Genomic DNA, 13,490 nt, shown 5'->3' with positions numbered 1-13,490 from the left:
GCCCATCCTAGAGTCCCTGCCCTTCCTTCCTTGCTCCGTAGGGCTTCCTCTGACACTTGGGGTCACATCTCCCAGGGAGTACACACCTCTGGCACTTCCAGGGATTCCCAGGCCCTGGGATACTGTGATGGGACTTGGAACTCAATCTCTTTCTTCCCATCCTCACCTTTGGTTATCTGTGTTCTGTCTTCACCAGATTTAGGAGGCCTTGTCTTCTCTTTGCTCATTTCATTTCAGTCAGGCTTTTCTATTCCAACTCTCTGATCACAGGACAGATCAGGTTAGACCACAGAAAAGAGAAAGACCAAGCAAACATCACTGATCTGTGCAGAAGCTGCTGGGAAGGGATTCGATTCTCATTGGTTTAGGGTTTTAAGCCCACTGCTCACCGGCAGGCAGGTTCCCTCCAGAGTCTGGCTTCTGTCTGGTACCTTGTACTACAAAGAACTCAGTGACCAGCCCACCTTCACAGTCACACCTCCCTTAGAGCTATCTTTGCAGAGGCTGTTTCTCAGACTTCCATGTCCCACTGAAATCCCATTTCTCTTTCCTTACAAACATTATGCTCATTCTCAGGGCCCTGAGACCTCAACTGCAGGTGAGTCTTGTCCTCTTCTCTCCTTGGCGGGGGGAGCTTTGGAGTGGACCTCATGTCTTTGGACAGCTATCCTGGGCCTTCTTCCACCTTGGTGCTCTAGGGCTGGATCTCTCCATGTAATAGAGGGGGCGTGGAAGGGGCACAAGGCTAAAAGGATGGATCTTCCAGGAGAGGTGGGTTTAAGAAGCCTGAATGAAGTTCTTCCCTGAAGGGTGCATATTTTCAGTCCAGACATCCTGCTTCTCTCAGCCTAAGAGGCCTAGCACGTCTTCAGATGCTTCTCCTTTGACCTTCAGGCCATGCCTGGACCCTCTGCAGCCCGGTCTCCCACATGTGTAGCAGCACCAGTAGGTGTGGCAGTCACTTCAGCCCTTGTCTCCTCCTCCAGATGCTCCTGGAGGTGCCTGGCTCTTCTTGCCAGGACACCAGGATGCTGACCAGGGACTCAGTGTTGGTTAAAGGATGTCGACCAGTGACCACGTGTCCTCATTTCCTTTGAAGGATTTCGCTCCTTGCCCGGGCAGAAGACAGCCAAGGTCAGCCTGAGCCTAAACACCTAGTGACCTGTGACACTGCAGCTAGTGATAGATGTAGATTTCCACGCTCAGGTATCCGCAGGTGGCGGATTGAGAGTGGTCGGAGGAGAAGTGTAACTAGAGATCACACACTCACGAGGGCACGGGTCAAAGGTCTCGGAAAATAGCTGAGGTCGTGGAGCCCTAGCGGAGCCAGTCTAGGGCACAGGCCTCCGTCCTGTGCTTGGCAAATAGGTGGCACCATCTGCAGAGTATGCCGCCATCCGCAGACTCTGGACTGCTGGGGCCCTGGACGCCCGGATTTCGGCCTTGTCTTTGGAGAAGTGACGCGCATGCAGTGTGCCACCGGGGGCTGTGGCCCAGCAGAAGCAAAATCTTGAAAATGCGGGCTTCATTTGACTTTGCCTGTGTTCTCCTTTGGCTGAGTGCCATCCTGTGTTTCCTAGCAGGAGAAGCATTCCTGGAGAGAGGCGGATTCCATGTGTGCCGGCAAAGTGTGTGCTGAGATGATGAGTCGCTGGAGACCAGGGTGGACTCTTCAGACCCAGGATAGGCCTCTGGCAGGTATGTGTCAATGTTTTCTGCCCATGGCACTCAGCCGGGTATTTGAATACAATGTTATCAGCGGAATTAGTAGTCTCCGGAGAGGCTGCCCCGTGTCAACAAGCTTCACCCGGCCAGGGTTCACCCGTGATGTAGCTCCCCAATCAATCACTACTCCCTAGTCCTTCCAGATAGACTACCAGATCTTCTCTGCCCTTGGGCAACCAGTACAGCCAGAGGCCTTCCCCCTTTGCCCTTTCGTCTCTAGACACTCTGTCAGGCACTCCAAGCTGTGAAGTGCCTGGGGGGGAGAAGGAAGAGATTTCAGAGAATGAACACATACGGAGAGAGAGAGAGAGACAGAGAGAGAGGCAGGAGATGCTGAGTGGGGATGTCTTGCGTACTGATATCCTGAGGAAAGTGGGAAAATTGGACCCTGGCCTGCTGTGCCAATGCCCTGAAGCAGTCCGCACCAGGGGCTCCCTTGTGCCTGCGTAGCCTTTCCCAGGGTGTGCTCAAATCCTGTGGCCACTAGGTGTCCTGGGTCACAATGGAGGGCCCTGTGTCATCTGCCTGGCGGGCTGGATCTCTGCCATTGGCTGAGTCTTGTCACCAGGCCCATCATAAGCTGCGCCTACTCTTCCGGTGGGGAGACTGTCTCCATGGTGATGGCAAAGAAGCCTTAGTCCCGCCCACCCGGCCTTCACTTCACCTACCCGGCCTGCTGACCCTCACTCAGACCTCTGTGTTGATCAAAATGAATGTCCGCCAGTGGCCAGGTGTCAGCATCTGGGATAAAGGATTCGGGACCTTGCCTGAGGCAGAAGGCAGCCTAGGTCTGCGGGTCCCTGGAAGTCTGGTGAGTTGTGACGCTGCTGCCAGTGACAAATGGTGACTCCCACACTCACATATCCCCTGGTGGCAGAATGATAGCGATGGGTGGAGAAACATGGCTCCTGAGCACACGTTGAATGGGGCACCGGCCAAAGGCCAGGGCCAGGAGTGGACGTCGTGGAGCTGAATGGCGAGCCAGTGAAGGGCCCAAGGATTTCTCCTGTATGTGGCAAACAGGTCATCCGTGTCCCCACGTCCATAAACCATTGGAGTGCCGGGGCCCAGGCTGCCAGGATTTCGGCCTTGCCTTCGGAGCCCGGCCACATACGCAGCCTTGCACCGGAGGCGGGGACACGTAGACAGCAAAAATTTGGAAAATGGCAGTGTCTCCTTGATTTCCCCGGCATCGGCCTATTTGAGCGGCATGCTTTGTTTCCGAGTAGGATAAGGCACTGACGGAGAAAGGCAGGATTATGTGTGCAGGAAAGGTGTGTGCTGAGAGGGTGACGACGTTGAGACCAGGTTGGGATCTTTAGTCCCAGGAAAGGCCCCTGGCAGGTGTGGGTGAATGTTCTCTGCCCATCCGAGTTGGCGGGGGGAGGTTTTCAGCAAACAAAGCAGCAGCGGGATTATTCGTCGCCGGAGAGGTTGCATCTGCCCACAAGCTCCACCTGGCCAGGGACCGCCCCTACTGTATTGCCCATGTCAATCAACAGAAGCTAAGACCTTCCAGAGAGACTACCTGCTATTGTCTACCCACGGGGAAGCGGTCCAGCCAGAAGCCTCCCCCGTTTCATCTCCAGGCTCTCTGTCAGGCCCCTCATCCTTGTGATGTGTCTCAGGGGTAGAAGGAAGAGATTCCTCTGAATGAACACATCCAGAGAGGGGCCATAGATGCTGAGGAAGGGCACCTTGCCTACTGACATCCTAGCGTAAGTGGTAAAGAGGTACCTGCCTGCTGTCCCAGTGTGTCGAACGTGTCCACATCAGGGATTGGCTACTGTGAAGTTATTCCCTGGTGCCCTCGATTTTGTGGCCAAAGACACAAGGGCCTGTTGTGTGTCCATGGGTACCATGGAGGGCTCTGCAGAACTGGCCGGTTAGGCTGGACTTCTCCTATTGGCTCAGTGTTTGTGACCCGTCCCCGTCAGAAGTTCCGGCCAGCCTTCCGGTGGCTGTCTCCATGGTGATTGGGGAAGAAGCCTTAGGCCCCGCACTCAGCCTTCACCTGGCCTACGTGGCCTCTTTACCCTCATCTGGACCGCCGTGTGGATGAAAGAAAGGATGTCGGCCAGTGAGCACGTGTCCTCATTTCCTTTGAAGGATTTCGCTCCTTGCCCGGGCAGAAGACAGCCAAGGTCAGCCTGAGCCTAAACACCTAGTGACCTGTGACACTGCAGCTAGTGATAGATGTAGATTTCCACGCTCAGGTATCCGCAGGTGGCGGATTGAGAGTGGTCGGAGGAGAAGTGTAACTAGAGATCACACACTCACGAGGGCACGGGTCAAAGGTCTCGGAAAATAGCTGAGGTCGTGGAGCCCTAGCGGAGCCAGTCTAGGGCACAGGCCTCCGTCCTGTACTTGGCAAATAGGTGGCACCATCTGCAGAGTATGCCGCCATCCGCAGACTCTGGACTGCTGGGGCCCTGGACGCCCGGATTTCGGCCTTGTCTTTGGAGAAGTGACGCGCATGCAGTGTGCCACCGGGGGCTGTGGCCCAGCAGAAGCAAAATCTTGAAAATGCGGGCTTCATTTGACTTTGCCTGTGTTCTCCTTTGGCTGAGTGCCATCCTGTGTTTCCTAGCAGGAGAAGCATTCCTGGAGAGAGGCGGATTCCATGTGTGCCGGCAAAGTGTGTGCTGAGATGATGAGTCGCTGGAGACCAGGGTGGACTCTTCAGACCCAGGATAGGCCTCTGGCAGGTATGTGTCAATGTTTTCTGCCCATGGCACTCAGCCGGGTATTTGAATACAATGTTATCAGCGGAATTAGTAGTCTCCGGAGAGGCTGCCCCGTGTCAACAAGCTTCACCCGGCCAGGGTTCACCCGTGATGTAGCTCACCAATCAATCACTACTCCCTAGTCCTTCCAGATAGACTACCAGATCTTCTCTGCCCTTGGGCAACCAGTACAGCCAGAGGCCTTCCCCCTTTGCTCTTTCGTCTCTAGACACTCTGTCAGGCACTCCAAGCTGTGAAGTGCCTGGGGGGGAGAAGGAAGAGATTTCAGAGAATGAACACATACGGAGAGAGAGAGAGAGACAGAGAGAGAGGCAGGAGATGCTGAGTGGGGATGTCTTGCGTACTGATATCCTGAGGAAAGTGGGAAAATTGGACCCTGGCCTGCTGTGCCAATGCCCTGAAGCAGTCCGCACCAGGGGCTCCCTTGTGCCTGCGTAGCCTTTCCCAGGGTGTGCTCAAATCCTGTGGCCACTAGGTGTCCTGGGTCACAATGGAGGGCCCTGTGTCATCTGCCTGGCGGGCTGGATCTCTGCCATTGGCTGAGTCTTGTCACCAGGCCCATCATAAGCTGCGCCTACTCTTCCGGTGGGGAGACTGTCTCCATGGTGATGGCAAAGAAGCCTTAGTCCCGCCCACCCGGCCTTCACTTCACCTACCCGGCCTGCTGACCCTCACTCAGACCTCTGTGTTGATCAAAATGAATGTCCGCCAGTGGCCAGGTGTCAGCATCTGGGATAAAGGATTCGGGACCTTGCCTGAGGCAGAAGGCAGCCTAGGTCTGCGGGTCCCTGGAAGTCTGGTGAGTTGTGACGCTGCTGCCAGTGACAAATGGTGACTCCCACACTCACATATCCCCTGGTGGCAGAATGATAGCGATGGGTGGAGAAACATGGCTCCTGAGCACACGTTGAATGGGGCACCGGCCAAAGGCCAGGGCCAGGAGTGGACGTCGTGGAGCTGAATGGCGAGCCAGTGAAGGGCCCAAGGATTTCTCCTGTATGTGGCAAACAGGTCATCCGTGTCCCCACGTCCATAAACCATTGGAGTGCCGGGGCCCAGGCTGCCAGGATTTCGGCCTTGCCTTCGGAGCCCGGCCACATACGCAGCCTTGCACCGGAGGCGGGGACACGTAGACAGCAAAAATTTGGAAAATGGCAGTGTCTCCTTGATTTCCCCGGCATCGGCCTATTTGAGCGGCATGCTTTGTTTCCGAGTAGGATAAGGCACTGACGGAGAAAGGCAGGATTATGTGTGCAGGAAAGGTGTGTGCTGAGAGGGTGACGACGTTGAGACCAGGTTGGGATCTTTAGTCCCAGGAAAGGCCCCTGGCAGGTGTGGGTGAATGTTCTCTGCCCATCCGAGTTGGCGGGGGGAGGTTTTCAGCAAACAAAGCAGCAGCGGGATTATTCGTCGCCGGAGAGGTTGCATCTGCCCACAAGCTCCACCTGGCCAGGGACCACCCCTACTGTATTGCCCATGTCAATCAACAGAAGCTAAGACCTTCCAGAGAGACTACCTGCTATTGTCTACCCACGGGGAAGCGGTCCAGCCAGAAGCCTCCCCCGTTTCATCTCCAGGCTCTCTGTCAGGCCCCTCATCCTTGTGATGTGTCTCAGGGGTAGAAGGAAGAGATTCCTCTGAATGAACACATCCAGAGAGGGGCCATAGATGCTGAGGAAGGGCACCTTGCCTACTGACATCCTAGCGTAAGTGGTAAAGAGGTACCTGCCTGCTGTCCCAGTGTGTCGAACGTGTCCACATCAGGGATTGGCTACTGTGAAGTTATTCCCTGGTGCCCTCGATTTTGTGGCCAAAGACACAAGGGCCTGTTGTGTGTCCATGGGTACCATGGAGGGCTCTGCAGAACTGGCCGGTTAGGCTGGACTTCTCCTATTGGCTCAGTGTTTGTGACCCGTCCCCGTCAGAAGTTCCGGCCAGCCTTCCGGTGGCTGTCTCCATGGTGATTGGGGAAGAAGCCTTAGGCCCCGCACTCAGCCTTCACCTGGCCTACGTGGCCTCTTTACCCTCATCTGGACCGCCGTGTGGATGAAAGAAAGGATGTCGGCCAGTGAGCACGTGTCCTCATTTCCTTTGAAGGATTTCGCTCCTTGCCCGGGCAGAAGACAGCCAAGGTCAGCCTGAGCCTAAACACCTAGTGACCTGTGACACTGCAGCTAGTGATAGATGTAGATTTCCACGCTCAGGTATCCGCAGGTGGCGGATTGAGAGTGGTCGGAGGAGAAGTGTAACTAGAGATCACACACTCACGAGGGCACGGGTCAAAGGTCTTGGAAAATAGCTGAGGTCGTGGAGCCCTAGCGGAGCCAGTCTAGGGCACAGGCCTCCGTCCTGTGCTTGGCAAATAGGTGGCACCATCTGCAGAGTATGCCGCCATCCGCAGACTCTGGACTGCTGGGGCCCTGGACGCCCGGATTTCGGCCTTGTCTTTGGAGAAGTGACGCGCATGCAGTGTGCCACCGGGGGCTGTGGCCCAGCAGAAGCAAAATCTTGAAAATGCGGGCTTCATTTGACTTTGCCTGTGTTCTCCTTTGGCTGAGTGCCATCCTGTGTTTCCTAGCAGGAGAAGCATTCCTGGAGAGAGGCGGATTCCATGTGTGCCGGCAAAGTGTGTGCTGAGATGATGAGTCGCTGGAGACCAGGGTGGACTCTTCAGACCCAGGATAGGCCTCTGGCAGGTATGTGTCAATGTTTTCTGCCCATGGCACTCAGCCGGGTATTTGAATACAATGTTATCAGCGGAATTAGTAGTCTCCGGAGAGGCTGCCCCGTGTCAACAAGCTTCACCCGGCCAGGGTTCACCCGTGATGTAGCTCACCAATCAATCACTACTCCCTAGTCCTTCCAGATAGACTACCAGATCTTCTCTGCCCTTGGGCAACCAGTACAGCCAGAGGCCTTCCCCCTTTGCTCTTTCGTCTCTAGACACTCTGTCAGGCACTCCAAGCTGTGAAGCGCCTGGGGGGGAGAAGGAAGAGATTTCAGAGAATGAACACATACGGAGAGAGAGAGAGAGACAGAGAGAGAGGCAGGAGATGCTGAGTGGGGATGTCTTGCGTACTGATATCCTGAGGAAAGTGGGAAAATTGGACCCTGGCCTGCTGTGCCAATGCCCTGAAGCAGTCCGCACCAGGGGCTCCCTTGTGCCTGCGTAGCCTTTCCCAGGGTGTGCTCAAATCCTGTGGCCACTAGGTGTCCTGGGTCACAATGGAGGGCCCTGTGTCATCTGCCTGGCGGGCTGGATCTCTGCCATTGGCTGAGTCTTGTCACCAGGCCCATCATAAGCTGCGCCTACTCTTCCGGTGGGGAGACTGTCTCCATGGTGATGGCAAAGAAGCCTTAGTCCCGCCCACCTGGCCTTCACTTCACCTACCCGGCCTGCTGACCCTCACTCAGACCTCTGTGTTGATCAAAATGAATGTCCGCCAGTGGCCAGGTGTCAGCATCTGGGATAAAGGATTCGGGACCTTGCCTGAGGCAGAAGGCAGCCTAGGTCTGCGGGTCCCTGGAAGTCTAGTGAGTTGTGACGCTGCTGCCAGTGACAAATGGTGACTCCCACACTCACATATCCCCTGGTGGCAGAATGATAGCGATGGGTGGAGAAACATGGCTCCTGAGCACACGTTGAATGGGGCACCGGCCAAAGGCCAGGGCCAGGAGTGGACGTTGTGGAGCTGAATGTCGAGCCAGTGAAGGGCCCAAGGATTTCTCCTGTATGTGGCAAACAGGTCATCCGTGTCCCCACGTCCATAAACCATTGGAGTGCCGGGGCCCAGGCTGCCAGGATTTCGGCCTTGCCTTCGGAGCCCGGCCACATACGCAGCCTTGCACCAGGGGCGGGGACATGTAGACAGCAAAAATTTGGAAAATGGCAGTGTCTCCTTGATTTCCCCGGCATCGGCCTATTTGAGCGGCATGCTTTGTTTCCTAGTAGGATAAGGCACTGACGGAGAAAGGCAGGATTATGTGTGCAGGAAAGGTGTGTGCTGAGAGGGTGACGACGTTGAGACCAGGTTGGGATCTTTAGTCCCAGGAAAGGCCCCTGGCAGGTGTGGGTGAATGTTCTCTGCCCATCCGAGTTGGCGGGGGGAGGTTTTCAGCAAACAAAGCAGCAGCGGGATTATTCGTCGCCGGAGAGGTTGCATCTGCCCACAAGCTCCACCTGGCCAGGGACCACCCCTACTGTATTGCCCATGTCAATCAACAGAAGCTAAGACCTTCCAGAGAGACTACCTGCTATTGTCTACCCACGGGGAAGCGGTCCAGCCAGAAGCCTCCCCCGTTTCATCTCCAGGCTCTCTGTCAGGCCCCTCATCCTTGTGATGTGTCTCAGGGGTAGAAGGAAGAGATTCCTCTGAATGAACACATCCAGAGAGGGGCCATAGATGCTGAGGAAGGGCACCTTGCCTACTGACATCCTAGCGTAAGTGGTAAAGAGGTACCTGCCTGCTGTCCCAGTGTGTCGAACGTGTCCACATCAGGGATTGGCTACTGTGAAGTTATTCCCTGGTGCCCTCGATTTTGTGGCCAAAGACACAAGGGCCTGTTGTGTGTCCATGGGTACCATGGAGGGCTCTGCAGAACTGGCCGGTTAGGCTGGACTTCTCCTATTGGCTCAGTGTTTGTGACCCGTCCCCGTCAGAAGTTCCGGCCAGCCTTCCGGTGGCTGTCTCCATGGTGATTGGGGAAGAAGCCTTAGGCCCCGCACTCAGCCTTCACCTGGCCTACGTGGCCTCTTTACCCTCATCTGGACCGCCGTGTGGATGAAAGAAAGGATGTCGGCCAGTGAGCACGTGTCCTCATTTCCTTTGAAGGATTTCGCTCCTTGCCCGGGCAGAAGACAGCCAAGGTCAGCCTGAGCCTAAACACCTAGTGACCTGTGACACTGCAGCTAGTGATAGATGTAGATTTCCACGCTCAGGTATCCGCAGGTGGCGGATTGAGAGTGGTCGGAGGAGAAGTGTAACTAGAGATCACACACTCACGAGGGCACGGGTCAAAGGTCTTGGAAAATAGCTGAGGTCGTGGAGCCCTAGCGGAGCCAGTCTAGGGCACAGGCCTCCGTCCTGTGCTTGGCAAATAGGTGGCACCATCTGCAGAGTATGCCGCCATCCGCAGACTCTGGACTGCTGGGGCCCTGGACGCCCGGATTTCGGCCTTGTCTTTGGAGAAGTGACGCGCATGCAGTGTGCCACCGGGGGCTGTGGCCCAGCAGAAGCAAAATCTTGAAAATGCGGGCTTCATTTGACTTTGCCTGTGTTCTCCTTTGGCTGAGTGCCATCCTGTGTTTCCTAGCAGGAGAAGCATTCCTGGAGAGAGGCGGATTCCATGTGTGCCGGCAAAGTGTGTGCTGAGATGATGAGTCGCTGGAGACCAGGGTGGACTCTTCAGACCCAGGATAGGCCTCTGGCAGGTATGTGTCAATGTTTTCTGCCCATGGCACTCAGCCGGGTATTTGAATACAATGTTATCAGCGGAATTAGTAGTCTCCGGAGAGGCTGCCCCGTGTCAACAAGCTTCACCCGGCCAGGGTTCACCCGTGATGTAGCTCACCAATCAATCACTACTCCCTAGTCCTTCCAGATAGACTACCAGATCTTCTCTGCCCTTGGGCAACCAGTACAGCCAGAGGCCTTCCCCCTTTGCTCTTTCGTCTCTAGACACTCTGTCAGGCACTCCAAGCTGTGAAGCGCCTGGGGGGGAGAAGGAAGAGATTTCAGAGAATGAACACATACGGAGAGAGAGAGAGAGACAGAGAGAGAGGCAGGAGATGCTGAGTGGGGATGTCTTGCGTACTGATATCCTGAGGAAAGTGGGAAAATTGGACCCTGGCCTGCTGTGCCAATGCCCTGAAGCAGTCCGCACCAGGGGCTCCCTTGTGCCTGCGTAGCCTTTCCCAGGGTGTGCTCAAATCCTGTGGCCACTAGGTGTCCTGGGTCACAATGGAGGGCCCTGTGTCATCTGCCTGGCGGGCTGGATCTCTGCCATTGGCTGAGTCTTGTCACCAGGCCCATCATAAGCTGCGCCTACTCTTCCGGTGGGGAGACTGTCTCCATGGTGATGGCAAAGAAGCCTTAGTCCCGCCCACCTGGCCTTCACTTCACCTACCCGGCCTGCTGACCCTCACTCAGACCTCTGTGTTGATCAAAATGAATGTCCGCCAGTGGCCAGGTGTCAGCATCTGGGATAAAGGATTCGGGACCTTGCCTGAGGCAGAAGGCAGCCTAGGTCTGCGGGTCCCTGGAAGTCTAGTGAGTTGTGACGCTGCTGCCAGTGACAAATGGTGACTCCCACACTCACATATCCCCTGGTGGCAGAATGATAGCGATGGGTGGAGAAACATGGCTCCTGAGCACACGTTGAATGGGGCACCGGCCAAAGGCCAGGGCCAGGAGTGGACGTTGTGGAGCTGAATGTCGAGCCAGTGAAGGGCCCAAGGATTTCTCCTGTATGTGGCAAACAGGTCATCCGTGTCGCCACGTCCATAAACCATTGGAGTGCCGGGGCCCAGGCTGCCAGGATTTCGGCCTTGCCTTCGGAGCCCGGCCACATACGCAGCCTTGCACCAGGGGCGGGGACATGTAGACAGCAAAAATTTGGAAAATGGCAGTGTCTCCTTGATTTCCCCGGCATCGGCCTATTTGAGCGGCATGCTTTGTTTCCTAGTAGGATAAGGCACTGACGGAGAAAGGCAGGATTATGTGTGCAGGAAAGGTGTGTGCTGAGAGGGTGACGACGTTGAGACCACGTTGGGATCTTTAGTCCCAGGAAAGGCCCCTGGCAGGTGTGGGTGAATGTTCTCTGCCCATCCGAGTTGGCGGGGGGAGGTTTTCAGCAAACAAAGCAGCAGCGGGATTATTCGTCGCCGGAGAGGTTGCATCTGCCCACAAGCTCCACCTGGCCAGGGACCACCCCTACTGTATTGCCCATGTCAATCAACAGAAGCTAAGACCTTCCAGAGAGACTACCTGCTATTGTCTACCCACGGGGAAGCGGTCCAGCCAGAAGCCTCCCCCGTTTCATCTCCAGGCTCTCTGTCAGGCCCCTCATACTTGTGATGTGTCTCAGGGGTAGAAGGAAGAGATTCCTCTGAATGAACACATCCAGAGAGGGGCCATAGATGCTGGGGAAGGCGCCTTGCCTACTGATTGGGAAAGAAGCCTTAGGCCCCGCACTCAGCCTTCACCTGGCCTATGTGGCCTGTTTATCCTCTTCTAGAGCGCTGTGTGGATTAAAGAAAGGATGTCGGCCAGTGACCACTTGTCCTCATTTCCTTTCAAGGATTAAGCTCCTTGCCTGGACAGAAGACAGCCAAGGTCAGCCTGGGCCTAGTCACCTAGTGACCTGTGACACTGTAGCCGGTGATCGATGTTGATTTCCACACTCAGGTATCCACAGGTGGCTTTTTGAGAGTGTTCGGAGGAGAAGTGTACCTAGAGATCACACACTCACAAGGGCACGGACCAAAGATCCCGGAAAATAGCTGAGGTCGTGGAGCTCTAGCGGAGCCAATCCAGGGCCCAGGCCTCCCTCATGTAAGTTCAAAGAGGTTATCCCTATGCCCCCATGCACAGACTCTGGACTGCTGGTACCCTGGATGCCCTGATTTTGGCCTTGCCTTTGGAGAAGTGACGCATATGCAGTGTGCCACTGGAGGTTGCCTATTATTGCCTTCAGAAATCTCTGTTCGGGCCTGTTCTTGCTTGCATGTCTCTCCATTCACGCCTATTCTTGAATGCTGGACTCTCCGTTCGGGACTATTCTTACTGCCGAGCTCTCCGTTCGGACCTAATCTTGCCTGCGGGAGTCTCCTTTCGGGTGTCCTCTTCCACGCGAGGCTCCTCTCTTAGATCCTTTTGTGCTTACGGATCTCCTTTATTTGGTTCTGTTCTAGGCTGCGGAGCTTTGCTATTCGGGCCTGTTCGTGCGTGCATGGCCTCGCTACTTGGGCCAGAGCATATGTGCAGGGCTGCGCTACATGGTGTGTTCTTGCGTGCCCGGCTGTGCTACTCGGGCCTGTTCCTTAGTGTGGGGCTTCTCTATTCGGGCCTGTTCTTGCTGCGGAACTCTGTTCAGGCCTATTCTTGCCTGTGGGGCTCCTGTATTCGGGCCTATTGTGGCCTACGGGATTCTCCGTTCTTTGCTGTTCTGGCCTGCAGGACTATCCGTTCGGGCCTATTCTCGCCTGCGAGAGTCTCCGTTCGGACTATTCTGAACTGCGGGACTCTCTGTTCGGTCCTATTCTTGATAGCGGGACTCTACTCGGGCCTATCCTTGCTTGCGGGACTCTGTTAGAGCCTATGCTTGCCAGCAGGAATCTCCGTTCGGGCCTATTCTGGCCTGCGGGACTCTCCGTTCAGGCCTGTTCTCACCTGCGGGACTCACCGTTCGGGTCTTTCCTCGTCTGCGGGACTCTCTGTTCAGGCCTTTCTGGCCATCGGGACTGTCCGATCAGGTCTATTCTTGCCTGCAGGGCTCTCCGTTCCGGCCTGTGCTGGCCTGCGGGATTCTCAGTTTGGGCCCATTCTCGCCTGCGGGATTCTCCGTTTGGGCCTATTCTGACCTGCAGAACTCTCCGTTCGGGCCTATTCTCACTTGCGGGACTCTCCGTTCGGGTCTTTCTGGACTGCGGGACTCTCTGGACGTTTTCTTGCCAGTGGGACTTTAAAAAAATTCTTGCCTACGGGGCTCATCTATTCGGGCCTATTCTTGCCTGAAGGAATCTCCATTCGGGCCTATTCTTGCCCGCGGTACTCTCTGTTCGATCCTATTCTTCCCTGCGTGACTCTCCGTTCGGACCTATTCTTGCCTACGGGACTCTGTTTGAGCCTCTTCTTGCCTGCATGGCTCCTCTACTCGGGCCTATTCTTACCTGCTGGTCTCTGCTCTTGCCTGTTCCTGCCTGCAGGACTGTCCGTACGGGCCTATTCTTGCCTGCGGGACTCTCCGTTTGAGCCTATTCTTGCCTGCGTTACTCTCCGTTCGGGTCTGTTCTTGCCT

The 13,490-nt window shown here is 55.6% G+C and overlaps 1 long non-coding RNA gene across 1 annotated transcript; it reads left to right on the top strand.

Moving 5' to 3' along the window:
- Positions 1 to 60: 60 nt before the first annotated feature.
- LOC135230263 (uncharacterized) lies at positions 61 to 11,010 on the top strand. The gene is made up of 3 exons (XR_010320895.1): positions 61 to 1,698; positions 4,316 to 7,168; positions 9,786 to 11,010. It is a non-coding gene; the product is annotated as an uncharacterized LOC135230263 (long non-coding RNA).
- The last annotated feature ends 2,480 nt before the right edge of the window (positions 11,011 to 13,490 follow it).

The sequence above is a fragment of the Loxodonta africana genome, unplaced genomic scaffold (assembly GCF_030014295.1).
Source record: "Loxodonta africana isolate mLoxAfr1 unplaced genomic scaffold, mLoxAfr1.hap2 scaffold_91, whole genome shotgun sequence".
Lineage (NCBI taxonomy): Eukaryota > Metazoa > Chordata > Mammalia > Proboscidea > Elephantidae > Loxodonta > Loxodonta africana.
The sequence above is the reverse complement of the archived record's forward strand: the minus strand, read 5'-3'. Positions and strand labels throughout refer to the sequence as shown.